The 23,622-nt window shown below is 41.4% G+C and overlaps 2 long non-coding RNA genes across 3 annotated transcripts; both read left to right on the top strand.

Moving 5' to 3' along the window:
• Nucleotides 1-5,756: 5,756 nt before the first annotated feature.
• Nucleotides 5,757-10,241, top strand: LOC138950825 (uncharacterized). 2 transcript variants are annotated; one of them, XR_011450819.1, is made up of 4 exons: nt 5,757-5,871; nt 6,401-6,532; nt 7,230-7,313; nt 9,186-10,241. It is a non-coding gene; the product is annotated as an uncharacterized lncRNA (long non-coding RNA). The 2 variants fall into 2 exon arrangements; XR_011450820.1 differs by lacking the exon at nt 5,757-5,871 and adding an exon at nt 5,924-6,036.
• A 6,474-nt stretch (nt 10,242-16,715) lies between these two features.
• Nucleotides 16,716-22,666, top strand: LOC138950824 (uncharacterized). The gene is made up of 3 exons (XR_011450818.1): nt 16,716-17,515; nt 18,307-18,397; nt 19,405-22,666. It is a non-coding gene; the product is annotated as an uncharacterized lncRNA (long non-coding RNA).
• Nucleotides 22,667-23,622: the final 956 nt, after the last annotated feature.

Genomic DNA, 23,622 nt, shown 5'->3' with positions numbered 1-23,622 from the left:
GTCTAGTAGTTTGGTCTGAATCGCTCTACACACACACACACAGACATACAGACAGACAGACACACATACACCACAACCCTCGTCTCGATTCCCCCCTCTACGTTAAAACATTTAGTCAAAACTTGACTAAATGTAAAAACCGGCGAACCATCGAACAGTGTGCACAAATCGTAGATAAAGGAGGCCGACCGTCTTAAAACAAATTTTGTAAAAAGCAAACCCCTCTGCACAACTTTTGGCCAAAAGTGGGGGGTGGGCGTTTGCTAGATACTGGGCGTTTGCTAGATACTGGGCGTTTGCTAGATACTGGGCGTTTGCTAGATACTGGGCGTTTGCTAGATACTGGGCGTTTGCTAGATACTGGGCGTTTGCTAGGGATTTTACGGTATATGTCTGTAAAAGAGGGTTGTATTAGATAGAGATCTTCAAGTTCGAAAACTACCCGTGGTGTGATGTAAGGTTCTCATTACATTCGCGATTTTTATTTTTCGAACGTTTTCATACTTGTTTCGCGCGAGTGACAGAACATGGTCTCATGTGCCGCTAAAGAATAATGTTAAATTGAATTTCTAATCAAAAAGAACAAAATCGTTAAATAGTGTATAAAACAAGAAATTCCTCCGAGGTAGGAAAAACACCCCCGTTGGTCAAAGGGAAATAACCATTCTCACTGCCACCAACTGAGAAGGTTATTTCCCTTTGACCATTAATATCTCCCTCTATAAGTCCTTGTAGAATCTTAATCCCCCAATAACTCCCTAACCGTGTGTTTGACTGGTCCCAATTTTTGTAAGGACCGTCTCAAGAATGTATAGAACCTGTTCACCAAGTTTGGTGACGATCGGTCCGTTCATTCTTGAGATCTATATGCGAACACAAACAAACAAACAAACACATGGAGCGAATCCTATACACACCCCTATACCGGGGGTGTAATGACCGTGTGTGTTTGTTTGTTCGTTTGTCTGTTATGTTGTTGTTCAGTGTTGTTGTCGCTGTTGTTGTCGCTGTTGTTGTTGTTGTTGTTGTTGTTGTTGTTGTTGTTTTGATTTTGTTTGTTTTGTGTTTGTTTGTTTTATTAACAGTTTCAGCAGCAGCCAATCAGTCCAGAAGAAAAAAACCCATTATTCTAATGAGTCTAAAGTAAATGGTCCTTATGTGGAAGACGCTCGAGTGCTTAATGCACGCCTGAAAGTACCGCATCGACCTCCAGGACTTCCAAATACTGGTTATTCTTTTGATCATATGTATAGAAAAGTCAACGATTGAAACATGTTTGGGTTTTTTTTTATTTACCAAAAAAAATTAACAAACACAAAAATCACATAATAGCCTGCTTTCGAGATAGAGATAAAATCTTCAGCGGCACAGCAGACGACTTCCTGCATGTCACATGAGGGCACGCGTCTCAGTGAGCCTCAGTGGTAGGAGTTGAAATTGGCAACACTTCCGTCTGAATGCCCCACGCCATCGGAAGAAGGGAAAACCCCTGGGGAGGGTGTGTCACTTTCAACATTTAAGAAATTAGAAAGTAAAAAAATAAAAAAAAAGAAATTAAAAAATGTGAGGCGTAGGTGTGGAATGGGCTGGGAGTGATCGAGAGGGGACCATTAAGAAAGAAGGAAAAAAAACACATACAAAAACACACCAAAAAATGTATTAAAAACAAAATACAAATAAAACAAAATACAAAAAATCGCGAGATGGGCAGTATAGCTAGCTGGTAGAGAGACAAGCTGTGAGAATTTGAAGTAAGGACTATGAAATATTGAGCAGATGGTGTAAAACAAATAGACGGAGATAAAAAAAAACGAAAATGTAAAAAGTTTTAAAAACAAATTTTAAAAAAGCAATGGCTAAATAAACAAGTGTATTTCGTTGATGTGTTGATTGCCGATTTATTGACAATTATATATATTATATTCATCAGTCTATCAATCAATCAATACACACGTTAATCCCCCCCCCCTCACCCACCCACCCACCCCGAAAAGATTAGCTTTCAATAAACCAAACAATCTATCGATCCATTAAATCCATTAATCAAACAACCCATCAAACCAATCAGTTAATCAACCCATCCCTTCATACATCTCTGAATTAATCATTGAACCGACTAAAAAAAACAACTTTCCATCCATCCATTCATTCATCCATTCGTTCATCCCAATACCCGTGTGACTTGGAATGATAGGCCGTGAAAGGTGGATGCAGCGCCTATAGGCTGTTGATCTACTGGCCGATGTGAATGCGTGATATATTGTGTAAAAAATTCCATCTCACACGGCATACGCGCTTTGAACTTCGGATAAGGCGCTATATAAATACCCGTTATTATTATTATTATATTCACCAGTATCATACAAGCTTCAAAACATCCATCAACCAGCAAGAGCGCAGCATAATTATGGCTTCCAGAAGCAATCCAAAAGAATCACGAAGGACTCACGCCGCAAAACCGAGTCACGACAAATTTATTGTAACAATTTATACTAATTTCACTCTGTAAAAGTACTCCATCGTGTATCTGTATTCATTAATTAATCAATATGTCAATCAATAGATCACCATTTAAAAAAAGGGACAAGATCGGCTTTCGATGAAGACTATCCATTCATCCATTCATCTAAACATCCATCAATCCATCAATCTATCAATCCATCAACCAATCAATCAATCAATCAACCAACCAACCAACCAATCAATCAATCACACAATCAATCAATCAACCAATCAATCAATCAATCAATCCATCCATCAATCAATCAACCAATCACTCAACCAACCAATCAATCAACCAATCAATCAACCAATCAATCACACGTTCCAACAAGTACTCAAAGCTTCGATCAAAACTTGCCTTACGAAGCAGCTAGCAAGCACGGCGCTTCCAAAAGCAAGAGACTGAATCATGAAAAGAAACGCGCAGCAAAACCCTGAAAACAGAGACAGAGAAAATAACAATTGCTGAATGAATGGAGTCGGTCGTTGAAGTGTACTGCCTTCCGGCTCTCTTGTCAGTCGATCGCACCGCGGTGCATTCTGGGTGAGTGTCTTTTCAAGAGATGAAAGGAAGCCGCCAATGAAGGCGCAAAACAAAAGGCCGTTTTTGTTTCAGAGCCGTATTAGTGTCAGTTTGTGTGCTCAGGCTTTTAATACTGTTGATTACGCATTGACTGAAGCAAAGTGTGTCGTGGGAATTGGTTGGATGATGATGATGATGATGATGATGATGATGATGATGATGATGATGATGATGATGATGATGATGATGATGATGATGATGGTGATGAGTAAAGAAGAAGGGACCCGTGTGAGTGTTTGTGAGTGTGGGGAAAGGGGTGGTGGTTGTCTTGGGGGGTAGGGGATGGAGGTGGGGGCGTATTTGTATCTGTGTGGTAATTGGTGTTTGAGTGCGTGTCTGTGTGTCTGTGTGTCTGTGTATCACTGCGATTTGATGTGTGTTTGGTGTCTGTGTGTCTGTGTATCACTGCGACTTGATGTGTGTTTGGTGTCTGTGTGTCTGTGTGTCTGTGTATCACTGCGACTTGATGTGTGTTTGGTGTCTGTGTGTCTGTGTATCACTGCGACTTGATGTGTGTTTGGTGTCTGTGTGTCTGTGTATCACTGCGACTTGATGTGTGTCTGTGTGTCTGTGTGTCTGTGTGTCTGTGTATCACTGCGACTTGATGTGTGTTTGGTGTCTGTGTGTCTGTGTATCACTGCGACTTGATGTGTGTCTGTGTGTCTGTGTGTCTGTGTATCACTGCGACTTGATGTGTGTTTGGTGTCTGTGTGTCTGTGTGTCTGTGTATCACTGCGACTTGATGTGTGTTTGGTGTCTGTGTGTCTGTGTGTCACTGCGACTTGATGTGTGTTTGGTGTCTGTGTGTCTGTGTGTCTGTGTATCACTGCGACTTGATGTGTGTTTGGTGTCTGTGTGTCTGTGTGTCTGTGTGTCTGTGTGTCTGTGTATCACTGCGACTTGATGTGTGTTTCGTGTCTGTGTGTCTGTGTGTCTGTGTATCACTGCGACTTGATGTGTGTTTGGTGTATGTGTGTCTGTGTATCACTGCGACTTGATGTGTGTTTGGTGTCTGTGTATCACTGCGACTTGATGTGTGTCTGTGTGTCTGTGTATCACTGCGACTTGATGTGTGTTTCGTGTCTGTGTATCACTGCGACTTGATGTGTGTTTGGTGTCTGTGTCTGTGTATCGCTGCGACTTGATGTGTGTTTGGTGTCTGTGTGTCTGTGTATCACTGCGACTTGATGTGTGTTTGGTGTCTGTGTGTCTGTGTATCACTGCGACTTGATGTGTGTCTGTGTGTCTGTGTGTCTGTGTGTCTGTGTATCACTGCGACTTGATGTGTGTCTGTGTGTCTGTGTATCACTGCGACTTGATGTGTGTTTGGTGTCTGTGTGTCTGTGTATCACTGCGACTTGATGTGTGTTTGGTGTCTGTGTGTCTGTGTATCACTGCGACTTGATGTGTGTCTGTGTGTCTGTGTATCACTGCGACTTGATGTGTGTTTGGTGTCTGTGTGTCTGTGTATCACTGCGACTTGATGTGTGTTTGGTGTCTGTGTGTCTGTGTATCACTGCGACTTGATGTGTGTCTGTGTGTCTGTGTATCACTGCGACTTGATGTGTGTTTGGTGTCTGTGTATCACTGCGACTTGATGTGTGTTTGGTGTCTGTGTGTCTGTGTATCACTGCGACTTGATGTGTGTCTGTGTAGTGTCTGGGTGTCTGTGTATCACTGCGACTTGATGTGTGTTTGGTGTCTGTGTGTCTGTGTATCACTGCGACTTGATGTGTGTTTGGTGTCTGTGTGTCTGTGTATCACTGCGACTTGATGTGTGTCTGTGTAGTGTCTGGGTGTCTGTGTATCACTGCGACTTGATGTGTGTTTGGTGTCTGTGTGTCTGTGTATCACTGCGACTTGATGTGTGTTTGGTGTCTGTGTGTCTGTGTATCACTGCGACTTGATGTGTGTCTGTGTAGTGTCTGTGTGTCTGTGTATCACTGCGACTTGATGTGTGTCTGTGTAGTGTCTGTGTGTCTGTGTATCACTGCGACTTGATGTGTGTTTGGTGTCTGTGTATCACTGCGACTTGATGTGTGTCTGTGTGTCTGTGTATCACTGCGACTTGATGTGTGTCTGTGTAGTGTCTGGGTGTCTGTGTATCACTGCGACTTGATGTGTGTTTGCACTCTAAATTTTATAACACTTTGAGAACACTGAAAGTGTTTAGGGTGAACACTTAAAGTGTTAGGGTGAACACATTTTTACACTTTTGGAACACAGAAAGTGTTCTCAATGTGTTATCCTGAAGCATCTTCTGCTACCTGAACACTTTTGGAACACATGGTAAACACTTTTTTGCACAGTGGAACACCAGGTGAACACACGTGTTCAACAAGTGTTCCACAAGTGTTCCACTTCGTCTTTTAGTCATGCTCCGAATAAAATAATACATTAAAAATATTTGGGCCATGAGCAGATTCGAACCCGAGACCTTCGTCTCGCCATGTCAGCGCTCTACCGATTGAGCTACGGAGACTCGTCGGGATCTAGCGTCGCTTAGAGTATATAATTTTTATACCCCCTAGACCGCTGCGGGACGTGTTTTTGTTTTTGTTTTTAATCGTGTTGTGCTTATATTTTTTCATCAAACATTTATTTCATCTGAGACATCTAATAAGCGGTAAGTATTAGCTTTTTTATTTTTACAATTTAATAATGTTACTAATTGTCCCATCATGCTTCAGCTGGACCAAAAAAAGAACGTTGACACTTTTAGATCTGTGGACCTGTCAGTGCGTTGTCGCTGCGTTGATTTGGCTCAGGATTTCCGATTGTTATCTGTAAGTTGCTTGCTGAGATTTTGTATTAAGTCATCTAAGCTTAGTCACTCGTATTTTTGTTGTAACATGTTCCTGTTACTTGTATCTGTGGACGTTTGAAGACAATTTCTCTAATTTTGCTGTCGCAACGGTTTCAGCTGATCAGTGGACATTAGTTCTGCGTTGGTAAATAAACTCTATTTCAATTTGATGTTGATTTTTTATTCTGGTTGATGTGCTTGGTTTTGTGTTATTGTTATACTTGTATGTCCAGGGGTTCCTTATAATTATAATGGTGGTCCAGTGAACGATACCTTCCGCCTGTGGTCAGAGCAATACATTTGCAGATTTTCGGATTCTTCTTCTTCCTTTGGTTAGATCATAGATGTACGATCTGCACGCTAGATAAAGTGAAGCGGTAGGCTAAAAACAGCATACATTAATGAACAACATTCATCATAATAGTGGCCAGGTTGATTGTGTGCGCAATTTAGAATAATTCTATGCATGCTTGGTTGTATTTGATTTCACAGATCTATCACACTTTCAGGGAACTGGGAAGCCGTTTGAGCTGATGTGCCCATGTGGCGAATCGATGTGGGCGTAACCTGCGCACATTTCTTCGGAATTGCACTGAGGATGAACAGGAGGCACTGACGGCAACCCAGACGTGTTTACCAAGGTACGCATGTCCTGCATTTGCATATAGTGTGTAGTTTTGCAGAGAAATATTGACTTTCAAATTGATCTGATAAGTTTTGTTTGTTTGTTTGTTTGCTTAACGCCCAGTCGACTACGAAGGGCCATATCAGGGCGGTGCTGCTTTGACATTTAACGTGCGCCACACACAAGACAGAAGTCGCAGCACAGGCTTCATGTCTCACCCAGTCACATTATTCTGACACCGGACCAACCAGTCATAGCACTAACCCCATAATGCCAGACGCCAGGCGGAGCAGCCACTAGATTGCCAATTTTAAAGTTTTAGGTATGACCCGGCCGGGGTTCGAAGCCACGACCTCCCGATCACCGGGCGGACGCCTTACCACTAGGCCAATTGTGCCGGCGGTTGCGGAATCATTGATTATACTATTTGCTGAAATACTCTGTTTCAAAATTAATATCTCCGTGCAAAACACACCAGACAGTCGCCAAACTCATATGTGGACACACACACACACACACACACACACACACACACACACACACACACACACAGCCAGCCCCCTCTCCTTCCACATTTGACAGAAATCTAAATGTTGATACACAGGTTCACAATAAACAAAAGTATGAGAATCAGAACACTTGTCAGTGTTGCTACGATGTGGAACTTCAGTAAAACAGTGTTTGATTTCTTAACATGCATCTTGTGTGTGCAGGAACCATACTGCTTGGCTGAGGCAGTTCACTTTCTGGAGATGGAGCTAACAGTAATGCGACGAAACCTTGTGGATGCACTTCATGTAAGTTTAAGCTTTCTGTGGGATACAGCGCAGTTACATTTTGAGAATGCTGCCTTATTTTGCAGTCTTCTCCTTAAAAGGTGGAAAAAATATACATATTTTTAAGTTCAGTGAGTGCTGAGGCCTGCAATGATAAAATGTTTTCCTGAACTAAGTCTACTCAGAATTTCCATTCGTTATGGTAGAGTAGTGCCGTAAACACTGAGGCCAGCTTTAGTCAAAGCATGGCCAACAGACAACACGCTGCTGATCCGCTTGGATCTGCCATTGCCGCTAACAGTGTATGCAGGGTGCATTCAATATGACACCCTTTTCTTTTGAAAATATTCTCATCGGAGTTTATGATTGGTTTTGACAGTGATCGCTGGCCTCCAATGGTCGCTGACAAGGTGTTTTCCTTCGGTTCACGTAGGTTTAGCTTGAGATCACGTGAGTTAAAAGCGATCCGTTTGTAAGTTTTGGTTAGTTTGATCTAAATAATGAAATATTTTAGAAAATTATGATAGAAATTAGAATGCATTTTATTTTAAAGAATGCATTCCAAATTTCCATATCATAGAACACATTCTATATTTATAGAATGCATTCTATAAAATAGAAAACATTGTATAATATAGAATGCATTCAATCATACTTGTCATTTGCCCAGAAATGTATTCTATTATTAATGCATTCTATAACGTCCAACAATGCATTCTTATGATAGAATGCATTCTTATGATAGAATGCATTCCATAAAGCGCCACAAAACTTCTACAGGCCAGCTCGGTATGGTCCCTGCTTCGAAAGCAGATCTACAAACACTCTCACACACAGCTCTCTCTTTCTCTCTGTCTCTGTCTCTGTCTCTGTCTCTCTCTGTCTCTCTCTCTGTCTCTCTCTCTGTCTCTCTCTCTCTCTCTCTCTCTCTCTCTGTGCGTGTGTGTGGCTGTGTGTGTGTGTGTGTGTGTATGTGTGTGTGTGTGTGTAGTTCTGCTTTTCTTTGCGGGGCTGGCCTGTTGTAGTTTCGGGACATTATGCATATAAATTATAATGCATTTCAGGACGTTAAAGAACGCATTCTATCAGTATCATAAAAAGCATTTTGGTATTTTGTGTAAATAGAAATAGAATGCATTTTATCATAGAAGGCAGTTCGGGACGTTATAGAATGCATTCTATAATATAGAATACATTACATAATAAATGATTTCCTTATAATTCATTATTTAGATCAAACCAACAAAACTTAGGTAGTTTCTTTACAAACGGATTACTAGAGGGTGCATTCAATATGACACCCTTTTCTTTGAACTAAAACTCATCGGAGTTCACGATTAATTGCGACAGTGATCTTTGGCTTCCAGTGATTGTTGACAAGGTGTTTTCCCTGGGTTCACATAGGTTAAGAACGAGTTAAGGAAAACGGGCGTGCTCAAGGCCTCGCCACAATAACAGTACGGTTTACTGCTTACCTTATATAAACAATTTGTAGAGTGCCATTTTCCAGAGTGGCCATGCGCTAATGAAATCCTTGCGAAAGACCTATTTTAATTCTACTTTTTGTTCTTAGGGACAGAATCCTGCTTCAAGAGGGATTACTTTTTACATTCAGTCGTATGTGCGTGCATGCGAGTGTCATTGTGTGTTGGGAAGGTGAGAGCGAATTGGACGTGACGTATTTGTTCTCTGTTATGTGACCTATGCCCGTTCTGGAATAAAAAAAAGTTTACCTGTAACTGCGATTGTTGGAGATCTGCTGACAGCAAGAAGAAGTCCACTATTAGTTAAGATTTACACTTCAGTGTTATCAATTAAGTACAAACGTTTAACACAAACCTGTTAAGAGTTGGAAATGCATCATGTTCTAAAACTCACTTTTATTTCGAACAGGATGTTCCGGACAGCGAGTTGAAAACTAAACCAAAGACCAAGGGCCTGGAATCCTCCCAACTCTGAGGGGTGTTTTTGTTATCGGACTTTCGTGTGTGAACTTTCAAGATGGGGTTTACCAGAGCTCCGTTCATATTATTTAATAGCAACATATACCGAGCAACAAAAGAAACGCGAAAAAATTCTGCAATGTTTGATTGACAAAATCTCGAACAATTATGGAGTTAGAATTATCAAACCACAACATTTTGATGAAGGCATGTTTGACACAGCTGTTGCGTGAGTATTTTGATGCTGCGATTGTTTCAACACACGGGACAAAACGAAGTTTTGGAGGTCTCGCTCAGTCAGCCTTCATCGCGTTCTCTGGCCACTGATCGGACACTGGTTGCTTCCAGTGATGTTCCTGGTATTGTCAGGGGCTGAATTGAATCGATGTCGAAGACGTTGTGGAAGGAAATTGCGATCTTGTCTTATTGGGGTAATGCGAAAAAATCTACCGCGTTGCATAACTGTAGTGCTTCCAATGTCACCATAACATTGCAGAAGGTGATAAACTGTTGACACATGCACGTTTAAAGCCCATGCCAGCGCTTCTGGATCACCCCCAGCTTTAAATCGACCTGGCATTTTGGTGGTGTCAATCTTGGCATCCTGGCTGTTTCAAAAGTGAGACTGGCAGCAAGCGTGCCATGGTCTCTTTTGGTTGCTAATGCATTAGTGAACACATCTCACACATCAGATTTCTCCTGCTCTACTTGCACGTGCTGCGAGCGCGCATTATGTGTTTTACGATAAACCTGCTTGTCCCGTGTGTTAAAACAGTCACAGCATCAAAATAATCACACAAAAGCAAGGTCAAACATGCCTTCATTAAACTTTTGTAGTTTAATAATTCTAACTCTATAATTGATGAAGATTTTGTCAATCAAACAATGACGAATTTTGTTGCTCGGTATATTATGTGTTCAACAATTCCTACCCCAGACCCGTTTGTTCTGCGACTGCTGCAGACATTTCTTTTTGTCAATTAAAAATGCTTCTTTGCTCACAAAATTTGATTTTAATGTCTTTCTGAATTGTATGACAGTGCAGGATGAAAGTGTTCCAAAAGTGTTCTAAAAGTGTTCCAAAAGTGTTCTAAAAGTGTTCCAAAAGTGTTCTAAAAGTGTTCCAAAAGTGTTCCAAAAGTGTTCTAAAAGTGTTCCAAAAGTGTTCTAAAAGTGTTCCAAAAGTGTTCTAAAAGTGTTCCAAAAGTGTTCTAAAAGTGTTCCAAAAGTGTTCCAAAAGTGTTCTGAAAGTGTTCTAAAAGTGTTCCAAAAGTGTTCCAAAAGTGTTCTAAAAGTGTTGACCTGAACACTTTTATGTGTTCAGAAGTGGTTACAGCAGGGTGAACACTTAAAAGTGTTCAGATGTGAACACTTTTGGAACACTTTTGGAACACTTTTGGAACACTTTTTGTGTGTATAGAACACTTTTTGTGTTCCAAAAGTGTTCTACTAAAAGGGTGTTCAGAAGTGGTTACAGAAAGGGTGTTCCGGAGTGGAACACTTTTGTTTAGAGTGTGTGTGTCTGTGTGTCTGTGTATCACTGCGACTTGATGTGTGTTTGGTGTCTGTGTATCACTGCGACTTGATGTGTGTCTGTGTGTCTGTGTATCACTGCGACTTGATGTGTGTTTGGTGTCTGTGTATCACTGCGACTTGATGTGTGTTTCGTGTCTGTGTATCACTGCGACTTGATGTGTGTTTCGTGTCAGTGTGTCTGTGTATCACTGCGACTTGATGTGTGTTTGGTGTCTGTGTGTCTGTGTATCACTGCGACTTGATGTGTGTTTGGTGTCTGTGTGTCTGTGTATCACTGCGACTTGATGTGTGTTTGGTGTCTGTGTGTCTGTGTATCACTGCGACTTGATGTGTGTTTGGTGTCTGTGTGTCTGTGTATCACTGCGACTTGATGTGTGTTTGGTGTCTGTGTGTCTGTGTATCACTGCGACTTGATGTGTGTTTGGTGTCTGTGTGTTTGTGTATGTATGCCACCAGTTTCGGATGTGTTTGTGTGTCTAGGCATGCGCACCGTATGTTTGTGGTTGTATGGTGTGGATGGAGAGCTGTGGTTTGGTTAGGGGAAGGAGATATAGCAATACGACATTATTGAAAATAAACAGTACCAAACGGAGACACGTAAACGACGAGAAGATAGGGTAACTACATATTTTGTGTATGTGAGTGTGTGTGTGTTTGTGTGTGTGTGTGTGTGTGTGTGGTGTGTATTTGTGTGTGCGCGCGCGCGTGTGTGTGTGCGTGTGTGTGTGTGTGTGTGTGTGAGAGAGAGAGAGAGAGAGAGAGCGAGAGAGAGAGAGAGAGAGAGAGTTTGACAGGCGAACAGACAGACAGACGAGCGCGTGGATAAACAGACAGGCTATAGTAGAGACACAAATAAAAGGCTTGAAACGCAACCCAAAACATTAATCGGCTTTGTAACAAAAAGATACAGACAACAAATTCAGGTCAACGAAACAGACGATTTAAAAAAAAAAAAAAAATTTTTTTAGTTATTTCAAAGTTTAAATTTTGACAAAACTATACGCGTTTCGAATTTCCGAGAAACAGACGGAAACTATTGTATCATGTTTATTTGAATAAAACCTTGTTTAAACCAAACTGTTCCTGAGCAGTGAAAACCTTCTGTCGGCATGGTCTTTTCGACTTCCCCTTCTTCTACTTCTTCTTCTTCTTCTTCTTCTTCTTCTTCTTCTTCTTCTTCTTCTTCTTCTTCTTCTTCTGCTTCTTCTTCTGCATCTTCTTCTTCTTCTTCTTCTTCTTCTTCTTCTTCTTCTTCTTGGTCTTTCCTTTGCTTTTCTCTCCAAGACTTTCAGAAATACTGATGTAATTTTGGCGTGTAATCCTGTTTCACAACAAAAAGCATTCACCGTCATTAGGTCCTGTTTCATGTCAGAATAGAGACTTGATTGATTTATTTGGCGCTTGCGTGAAAAAATATTAGCCTCTCGTGAGAGGTAATCGTGTTTACTTCTCCCTTTACCAACGGATCATTTAATGGATTAATGTCGAAAAGCTTCAGCGAGCGATGGAATTGTTACACAATCAAACGATCAATAGTGCAAGCAAGCAATCCGTCCATCTGTCCGCCAATTACACTGATTCTTTCCTCAACTCGTTCTGAGCTCAAGACAATATGAATGGACTTCTTACACAATCAAGCAAGCAAGCAAGCCAGCAAGCGAGCCAAAAAAACAACTAAGCAAGCAATCAGCTAATCTCGTCATTTATTATATATTCCATTGATCTATAAGCAAAACAATGTACTTTTTACACAAGCAAGCACGCTATAGTTATCAACTAAGCAACAACCAAGCCAGCAATCCGCTCATATCTCTATCTGTTATATATTCCACTGACCTGCAAGCAAAGCAGTTTACTTGTTACACAATCAAGCAAGCAAGCGAGCGAGCGAGCCAAATAAAAACAACTAAGCGACAACCCCAAAAACCAACTTAGCGACAACCAAACAAGCAAACCACTCATATCTCTATGCATTATAGCTTCCCCCAATCTGGAAGCAAAGCAATGTACTTGTCACACAATCAAGCCAGCAAGCAAGCACGCGAGCCAACAAACAACTTTGCAACAACCAAGCCATCCTGACCTCAGGTCAAAATGAGTTCGGCTCATTCTATCCCTGACAGGATGCCTTGGTTTTCCTTGTCTGGCGAGGAAATCGATTTTTTTTCTACATATTTAGATCTTTTCGTAATGTGTTATGGATGTAAGCAGATTCGCGATCAGCGATAATGATTTTTCGTGGTGTTGTGTAATTTTAAAATTACAAAGGAATTGATATGTAAGAGAGTTTCAAGCGAACTATTTTTCGCGGCTGTATTTACTGTGCAAACAACTCTAAATATGGCATAAATGTCACGTGATAATCAACCGTTTGGTTTCGGCGCTCGCTGGAGCAGACGATTTTTTTCTGACAGTGATGCAACCATATATTACGGTCTCCTTCCGGCAGCAGTCCCAAAATTTCGACTTGTTTTGACCTTAGAACGATGTCTTTATCATAACTGTGAAGAACAGAACGGAGACCACTGTCGAAGCCGGCCAATCTGCAATCATTTTCGTCTCGCGAACACTGCTCGCGAACAACATATGGGAGATAACTCTGTATTCTTGTTTTGATAGATTCGCGTAGGACTTTAGCGTCCGGTCAGAGAGATAACTGGCGATAGCCGTGGAGCGATGATGATCAGAATGCAACCAAGCAAGCAAGCAATCCGCTCATCTCTCCGTTGATTGTGTCTTCCACCGACCTGGAAACCGAAAACAATTGACTTAATTATGACATAATCATGCAAGAAAAAGCAATCCGTACTCGTATGTCTCGCTACAGTCCATACACTCATTCTTGCAGTTCTTTTTTGGCTCACGTAAGTGTAGCCTATGCGATGCTAACTTTTGTCTGTCTGTGCGTGCGTGTCTGCGTGCGTGCGTGCGTGCGTATGTATGTATGTATGTATGTCTGTGGTAGAAACTTTAACATTTGAAGACGTCACAACATTTGAAGACGTCACATTATGACGTAAGAGGGTTAGACATCACGCGAAGGAATTACTGAAAGTCTCGGTCATTGTTATTTTGAGCGGGCCGAGACTAGTTTTTTCTTCGAAATCGGCCATTCAGATCTAGATCTAGTGTCTCGCTTTCTTGCACAGTGTCACCTATGCCGCTTACTGTGTGTGTGTGTGTGTGTGTGTGTGTATGTGTGACGGAGTGATTGAGTTTGTGTTACTGTTTGTCGATTTCTTACGTGAGCCTTGATGGCTTCGCCTCTTGTTAAAGCATAATATTCATTGGGCCAAGTTGACTTCGCCAAGTCGACTTGACGTACGAAGCTCACTGCACGAACCTTCGGCACTGAGTTTTCGGTAAAAAGACTTCCCCAAGTAGTCGTGAAGTCGACTTATGGTGGTTCAATTAAGGACGGCCTTCGAAGAATCAGCCAGTCAAGCAAGCAAGCAAGCTGTCATCCTTCCTTTTCGCTATCTGTCATGTCTCAGGGGCGGACGAGGGGGGGTTTCTGGGGTTTCCGGAACCCCCAGCCACAACAACAACAACAAAAAATTGTGTTTTTTTTGTATTAATCAGTGACAAATTCTGCTGCCTGAAACTGTTAATGATCATCCTCAGAATGCACCAGATTGCACCATTTTGCATCCTTTTTTTCAAAATTTTCCGGGGGAACATGCCCCCGGACCCCCCCTAGCAAGCTAGGCGCTTTGCGCCGTCGCCTCGGCGCTTCGCACCCATATCTTCACAATATACTTTTGGAAACCCCCCCCCCCCCCCCCCCATAAAATGAACTGATCCGCCACTGTGTATTTTACCGTAGGACTGGGTGGCCGAGTGGTAACGCACTTGCGCTCGGAAGCGAGAGGTTGCGAGTTCGACCCTGGGTCAGGGCGTTAGCAATTTTCTCCCCCCTTTCCTAACCTAGGTGGTGGGTTCAAGTGCTAGTCTTTCGGATGAGACGAAAAACCGAGGTCCCTTCGTGTACACTACATTGGGGTGTGCACGTTAAAGATCCCACGATTGACAAAAGGGTCTTTCCTGGCAAAATTTTATAGGCATAGATAAAAATGTCCACCAAAATACCCGTGTGACTTGGAATAATAGGCCGTGAAAAGTAGGATATGCGCCAAAATGGCTGCGATCTGCTGGCCGATGTGAATGCGTGATGAATTGTGTAAAACAAATTCCATCTCACACGGCATAAATAAATCCCTGCGCCTTGAATATGTGCGCGATATAAATTGCATAAAATCAAAAAAAATTTAAAAAAATAAAAAAAATAAATCCCTGCGCTTAGAACTGTACCCACGGAATACGCGCGATATAAGCCTCATATTGATTGATTGATTACAGTGCATAGTGTTTACTTCTCTCCGCCCAGAACGGGAGCAATTGAGCCTTAAGCTTATTTTAATCGTTTGTCCAGTATTTAATTTAATTCTCTATTTTTGTATGAACTCAAATGTTTAGTGTTCTTAGTATGTCTTGTTAGGCTAAGTTCTATTTAATCAGAGTATGTTTGCGTGTGCTTATACCTAGTGATATTGTAAAGCGCATGGTGCTTTTAGTTATGCGCTATAGAAATCTCCTTAATAAATAAAATAAATAAATTAAGTAGATGTGCAACGCCAAGGCACTGCATACCCCAGCGAAAGACAAACCTCTCTCTTACTCTCTCTCTTTCTCTCTCAAACACACACACACACGAACACACACACACACACACACACACACACACACACACACACGCACTCTCACACACACACACACCCCAAGTCACACACGTACACACATACACACTCACTCACACGCACTCACTCACTCTCTCACACACACTTCATACACACAAAACACACCCCCATACGCACATATAGACAGACGGACATAAACACCTTTACAAACAAACACACATACACACACACATACACTTACGCACACACACACACATACACACACCCACCCACTCTCTCTCTCTCTTTCTCTCTCTCTTTCTCTCTTATACAAACAGGCACACACACACACACACACACACACACACACACACTGTACATACGCACAAACAAATACGCACATAGACAGTCGGACACACACACCTTTACAAACAAACACATATACACACTCATACACACACAAACATACACACAAACTCATGCACACACACATTCACACACACACTCTCTCTCTCAAACACACACACACCCACACACACACACACACACACACACGCACACACACACACCCCAAGTCACACACACACACATGCACACACTCACTAACACGCACTCACTCACTCTCACAAAAAACTTCATACACACAAAACACACACCCATACGCATTATGGACAGACGGACATACACACCTTTACAAACAAACACACATACACGCACACACATACACTTATACCCACACACACATTTACACACACACGAGTACAGACTCATGCACGCGTGCGCACACACACACACACACACACACACAGAGACACACACAAATACACACACACCACACACATACGAGTACAGACTCATGCACGCGTGCGCGCACACACACACACACACACACACACACACACACACACACACACACACACACACACAAACAGTAACACTAACACATGTGCACAAAATGAACACAAACACACACACTGCGCGAGAGAGAAAGACGTCAGGGAGGCATGACGTCATGATGCATTAATTGACGTCAAAGACTTTCGACCGTGACGTATTCTTCTTACGCGAGCTTTATCCATAGACTTGGAAACTACGGAATTTCTACCCGTCCAAAACGGCCTTGGGTGGCGTTTGCTGAAAAAATGGGGGCGACTATTGCACCCACCGTATTTTTGTTAGTATGGTCCCAATTTTTGGTGAACTTCCATCTCCACCTGTAGCACGTAGCCGGGCACAAAGAATCCTTCTTTATCATGTATTATTCGGTATGCACATTTCTCAAGTCGATTACAGTCAAACACTGTACAAAAGGAAGACGTGGAACTTGCGAAGAAAATGCGAAAAAGTGTTTGTGGGTTATCGTCCCTAGTCACATGCTGGCGGCGAAAACAAAATGGCGGATCGCGTAGGTACCGATCGTGTGCGAGGTGGTGGTAAATAATTGTGCTCGGCTTTTTGTTGCAAGAACGCCCGTTACAAACAGAGCTGCTTCGGGAAAACTTTCCACAAGTTCCCTACAGAAGAAAAAAGGTGGGTTGTGCAGTGATTATTTCATCAGGTTTACCTTCTTCAGAATGAGAATGCAATGGCTCGAGTCAACTCACTCAGTAGACTACAGCGTCAGCGAGTACTTACGACTGTGAGTGTGAGTCAGCAGTCAGTACAAAACAACAGTTTACACTTGATGACAAACCCGTGGGCATATTTGCCGAAACCTTTATCAAACCTTGCTTACGGGAAAACTACAGTACAAAGGTACATCACTCATCCGTTTTGCGTTCAGGCAGAGCGTTAGATTTAGACTGAAGATCTGATTTAGCTTTCTTTGTCTTTCCTTTTTGCTTAGTTTAACAATAACATTGTTGTTTTTATTGTCAAACTAGGTGCAGAATATGGATGCAATTCACAAGGCGAGAGGACTTTGAAAAGCTGCAGCCAGCTGCTGTTCAAGGTCTCAAGCTTTGTACTGATCACTTTGAGGCCAACCAGTAAAACAATCCTGCAGAGAGGATCACTTGTGTGGAATGCTGTCCCGACATTGTTTGCAGTGCCCAATCCACCACCGAAGGTTATTTATTTATTGGTTTTAGGTTTTTGCAAACCAAAGAAGCACACTATTAAATGCAGGTTGAGTAATGACAAGTTTGAGGCTGATGTAAGAATTGAAAACAACAGCATTGTTCCCATCAAATAATGCCTGTTTGCATTTAGCGCAAAAAAATGATAAGGCCAACAAAAAAAAGTTACTTATTTTGGATCGACGTCCTGATTATGATGATATGATGAACTTATTTTGCAAAAAAACAGCCCCAAATGGCAAAAAAGGTATAGGGTCGGCGTCAACAACAAAAAAGTTGTATGTTTCTGGTCACCTGACCCTACCTATGTTTTCCCGACGACCCTAGACATTTTTTTTTTTTTGCATTTTCAAAAATAAAAGGGGTATTCGAAAATCAATTGTTTTCCTGTTTTTCAACAAAATAGTTTAAAAGATGGTTTTAAAAAAAAAGGTTAGAAAAAAAATCTCCACCTTTAGTCATGTTAGGTCACAAAAAAGTCTGTTTAAGGTAACATAGGCCCCCCAAAAATAGCGTCGGTAGGTCGGCTTTTTAGTTTTGTATTTTAGCCATCTGAATATTTTAATTTTATTTTTTAATGCCCCCAAAAAGTCTAGGGCCGGTGGGAAAAAAATAGGGTCGGTCCGGATACCGTAAACAGATTATTTTTTGTTTTGCCTTACCAGAAACATACACTTTTTGTGTGTGGCCTAAGACCAATGCCATGAAATTGGGAGAAATGTTTCATTGTGACTGGGTGTTGGTTGTGAGTTTGTCAGTTAAAGAGCTGTGCAATTTGCAGGTTGCTAGTGGGAGGAAGCCACCATCGCAAAGGGTAGCTACAAATGAAGCCAGCACCGACCTGTCGCCTGATACACAAATTGTTCAACCAGGTAAGAGATTTTTAACCATGAAGAACACCCTGACATCAAAAAATGTTTAAACCCATCCATTACGTAGTTGATAATCGCTGTATAGGGTGACGGGCGCTGGGGCGGGGTGGTAAGACGTCGGTCTATTAACTCGGAAGGTCGAGGGTTCGAATCCCGGTCGCGGCCGCCTGGTGAGTTAAGTGTGGAGATGTTTCCGATCTCCCAGGTCAACTTATGTGCAGACCTGCTAGTGACTTATCCCCCTTCATGTGTACACGCAAGCACAAGACCAAATACGCACGAAAAAGATCCTGTAATCCATGTCAGAGTTCGGTGGGTTTTAGAAACACAAAAATACCCCGCATGCTTCCTCCGAAAGTGGCGTATGGCTGCCTAAATGGCGGGGTAAAAACGGTCATACACATAAAATTCCACTTGTGCAAATAAATGAGTGCACGTGGGAGTTTCAGCCCACGAACGCAGAAGAAGAAGAAGCTGTATAGGGCGGATGCATGGATGGATGAAATTGTACCTGTAGTTCCCACACGTAAAGATGGGAAACATATCCTGTTAGAGGCATGGTTTGACAAGAAACAATTAATAAGTGGCTCTATTCCCATCTCCCCCCCCCCCCCCCCCTTTCCCCGTCGCGATATAAGCTTCGTGGTTGAAAACGACGTTAAACACCAAATAAAGAAAGAAAGAAAGAGGCATGGTGTGTGAGGAGTTTACCTGGTACTGTTGTCCTAATCAATCAATCAATCAATCAATATAAAGCTTATATAGCGCGTATTCCGTGGGTACAGTTCTAATGGCCTCACCCATTCAGTACCAAACAAGGTCAATTCCATCATTGTTCCACATCGAATCCATAGTTGCTAATACACTTCATTTCTGGCCTGCCTTCCTACGCTATTGTTTATTTTCATTTTGTGATTGAATTACACATGTTTTAATTTCTTCCAGGTTGTAACTTGTTATGGTTATGTTATTTTATGTGTGTTTTGTGTGTGTGTTTTCTTTTTTAGATGACATTCAGGCGATCCTGGAGGACATAGGATGTAAAGCATCAAAGTCGTCATCCTCCCCATCCCCTCGTGAAGCGGAACTTCGGCAGAAGGTCAACAAACTGAGGAGCAAGGTTTTCCGATTAGAAAAGAAAACGATGGAACCCCGTGTAAAACGAGCGAGTAAATTAGCCAAGCCTCCCAAGAAAGACTTTGTAATAGAACAGTTGTCTCATATATTATCAGGCGAGGCGAGCTATTTTGCCATTTATGCCTGTTACATATTTACCGGTTATCTGCTGCTGTGTCCATTCCTGGCAGAGACGGAACGCATGTTACCAAGGAGCCGAAGGAGAGTCGATGAGATGAGAGAATGTGATTAACAATTGCCAACTCTCTCCGTACAAAGAGGGTCCAAAATTGTATCAAAATATAGATCGTAGGGAATTCAAAATAAAAACAAGTCGCGTAAGGCGAAAATACAATATTTAGTCAAGTAGCTGTCGAACTCACAGAATGAAACTGAACGCAGCAAGACCGTATACTCGTAGCATCGTCACTCCACCGCCCGTGGCAAAGGCAGTGCCCGTGGAATTGACAAGAAGAGCGGGGTATTCGTTGCGCTAAGAAGGATAGCACGCTTTTCTGTACCTCTCTTCGTTTTAACTTTCTGAGCGTGTTTTTAATCCAAACATATCATATCTATATATTTTTGGAATCAGGAACCGACAAGGAATACGATGAAAGTGTTTTTAAATTGATTTCGAAAAAAAAATTTGATAATAATTTTTATATATTTAATTTTCAGAGCTTGTTTTTAATCCGAATATAACATATTGATATGTTTTTGGAATCAGCAAATGATGGAGAATAAGATAAACGTAAATTTGGATCGTTTTATAAATTTTTATTTTTTTTTACAATTTTCAGATTTTTAATGACCAAAGTCATTAATTAATTTTTAAGCCACCAAGCTGAAATGCAATACCGAACCCCGGGCTTCGTCGAAGAGTACTTGACCAAAATTTCAACCAATTTGGTTGAAAAATGAGGGCGTGACAGTGCCGCCTCAACTTTCACGAAAAGCCGGATATGACGTCATCAAAGACATTTATCAAAAAAATGAAAAAAACGTTCGGGGATTTCATACCCAGGAACTCTCATGTCAAATTTCATAAAGATCGGTCCAGTAGTTTAGTCTGAATCGCTCTACACACACACACACACACAGACACACACACAGACACACACACACACGCACACACGCACATACACCACGACCCTCGTTTCGATTCCCCCTCGATGTTAAAATATTTAGTCAAAACTTGACTAAATATAAAAAAGAGACAAAACATGTACTTCGGCTCATAGAGCCTTCTTTAATTTTTGACTCAAAAGTCCATGCTCCGAGAGTCCTTTTTGACTCACATGCGAAGCAAAAGTGAGTCTATGTACTCACCCGAGTCGTCCGTCCGTCCGTCCGTCCGGACGTCCGGACGTCCGTCCGTCCGGACGTCCGTCCGGAAAACTTTAACGTTGGATATTTCTTGGACACTATTCAGTCTATCAGTACCAAATTTGGCAAGATGGTGTATGATGACAAGGCCCCAAAAAACATACATAGCATCTTGACCTTGCTTCAAGGTCAAGGTCGCAGGGGCCATAAATGTTGCCTAAAAAACAGCTATTTTTCATATTTTTCCCATTTTCTCTGAAGTTTTTGAGATTCAATACCTCACCTATATATGATATATAGGGCAAAGTAAGCCCCATCTTTTGATACCAGTTTGGTTTACCTTGCTTCAAGGTCAAGGTCACAGGAGCTCTTCAAAGTTGGATTGTATACATATTTTGAAGTGACCTTGACCCTGAACTATGGAAGATAACTGTTTCAAACTTAAAAATTATGTGGGGCACATGTTATGCTTTCATCATGAGACACATTTGGTCACATATGATCAAGGTCAAGGTCACTTTGACCCTTATGAAATGTGACCAAAATAAGGTAGTGAACCACTAAAAGTGACCATATCTCATGGTAGAAAGAGCCAATAAGCACCATTGTACTTCCTATGTCTTGAATTAACAGCTTTGTGTTGCATGACCTTGGATGACCTTGACCTTGGGTCAAGGTCACATGTATTTTGGTAGGAAAAATGTGTAAAGCATGTGAGTCGTATGGGCTTTGCCCTTCTTGTTTTAATTTTGAATTGCCTACCATCTATATTTTTATACATTTTCAAAAAGATTCAACAGTCACCTTCCGTTATTCTTGAACTTGGCTATCCCAGCCTTACCTCAACATTCGATATTCCTGTGATACTTTTGACGTAAAATCAATTTTTACTGTAAAACACTTCGGCAAGAGGATTGGTCCAAGCAAACAAATAATAAACTTGTAAGATTTTTCCTGATATTTCCGATCAATTGCCTATGGTTTTATTTAGCTAAAAGATTCAAACGTCACACCTATGACCCATGGCTATTTTTAAGGGGAGAGTAGCATCCCTGGTGTGTTGTTTTTGATGTACCTTTTGGTCTGTTTACAGTAACATAGGCACACAAAAAGAGGGTCGGTAGGTCGGCTTTTCTTAATTTTTTTTTTATAACCATCTTTTTAAATTATTTTGCAAAAAAACAGGAACAAAATTGATTTTTTTTCTTTTTCTTTTTCTCCAAATGCCAAAAAAAAGGTCTAGGGTTGGCGGGGAAAAAATAATAGGGTTGGTCGGGATACCGTAAACAGACTATTTTGCTTTGTTTTGCCTAAGCAATGACTAACAAACTTTCTTTAGGGTCTGACATTGTATATACTATACAACTTTTTGGGGTATTAACTAAATACATGTATACAGTTTTTGATTCCTTTTATACTTTTTCACAAATTACCCCCCCCCCCCCTTTTTTTTTTGTAGTCTGCCCTGGGGGCGGGAGGTCTCCTAATTTCGGTTTCTAGGGTCATCTTATGCTTCCCCATGAGCTGAGAACTTAATTTAAAATGGGCCACGATTTTTTTATTTGTATTTTGTAATTGTGCCTTTGTCCAGTCACATGATTTCACTTTGTACTTAAAAACTTGGCACTGTCATCATTTTATTGCTATTTATTGTTCAGTTGTTCAGTATTTATTGCTATTGGGCATCAGTTGTTCAGTTGCCCTCTTTCGAATGAGCCATGCATGCATTATGGATGTGTTTAGCGAATGGGGATACCTCAAGCAATGTAAAAAAAAGAAACAATGTGAAGCAAACATATAGCACCAAATAAAATAACCGAATCAGAATGGAAACTTCTTCAGTGTATGTGTGTGTGTGTGTGTGTGTGTGTGTGTGTGTGTGTGTGTGTGTGTGTGTGTTTGCTGTTTTAAATACCGAAAATGTGAAAATAAAGCAAGTCACAACATGAGAAAGATCGACTGTACTAGTCATAACAAAGCAGGAGACAGTCTGGTCAGCATGCAGCAAAGGGGAATAACTCATATTTAGCCATTCTCATTTCTAAGCATGCCCAATGAGGAAGTTATCCTTCTTCCCATTGTAGTTTCTTTGTTACAGTATAGCGTTCACAGGATACCTCCAGCTTCGCTGGGATAAATAAATTGACTATATGTATACACAATTGGTCACGCAAGCCAGCAAGCAATCAAGCAGTCCAGTGAAGCAATCTGTTCTTTTCTCTGTGTCATACATCCATTGATTCTATGTCTCCAACCCAAACAGAAACGAAGCAGTTGAATGCATGATTAGATGAAGGTGGCCTAATGAGAACCAGTTTTTGTTTCTGGCTGATAACTAGCTTGTTTTCTTGCGAAGAAGTTTCATTTTGTGTGTGGTAGTCCCCTTTCTCTCTTAGAATAACCGTTAGGCCTGATTAGAGTGAATTAGCTGTGATAGACATTCTGCGAAAATTAGATACAGAGAAATTCACAAATGGTCCATATTATATGTGACCCCCCACCACGAAATGAGTCGCATGTCACCTCGCGCGGTTCTGCGCTAGGCTTAATATAAGTCCGGGGAGTGTCTGGTAACAGGCTTATAACTCAAACAGTTTTCACTCTTTTCTAAAACGGTTTTCACCACTGGATAGAGCATAACAAACTCTTTAGGAAAATGTAAAAATATAAAAATCATGCCAAGGTGACATGTGACTCATTCCGTGGTGGAGGGTCATATAATATGATGCTTTCAGCAGGCGACCGAGCAAGCAATACAGACGAAAACTTGACAGATTGGCATA

The sequence above is a fragment of the Littorina saxatilis genome, linkage group LG16, assembly GCF_037325665.1.
Source record: "Littorina saxatilis isolate snail1 linkage group LG16, US_GU_Lsax_2.0, whole genome shotgun sequence".
In the NCBI taxonomy this organism is placed as follows: domain Eukaryota; kingdom Metazoa; phylum Mollusca; class Gastropoda; order Littorinimorpha; family Littorinidae; genus Littorina; species Littorina saxatilis.
The sequence above is the reverse complement of the archived record's forward strand: the minus strand, read 5'-3'. Positions and strand labels throughout refer to the sequence as shown.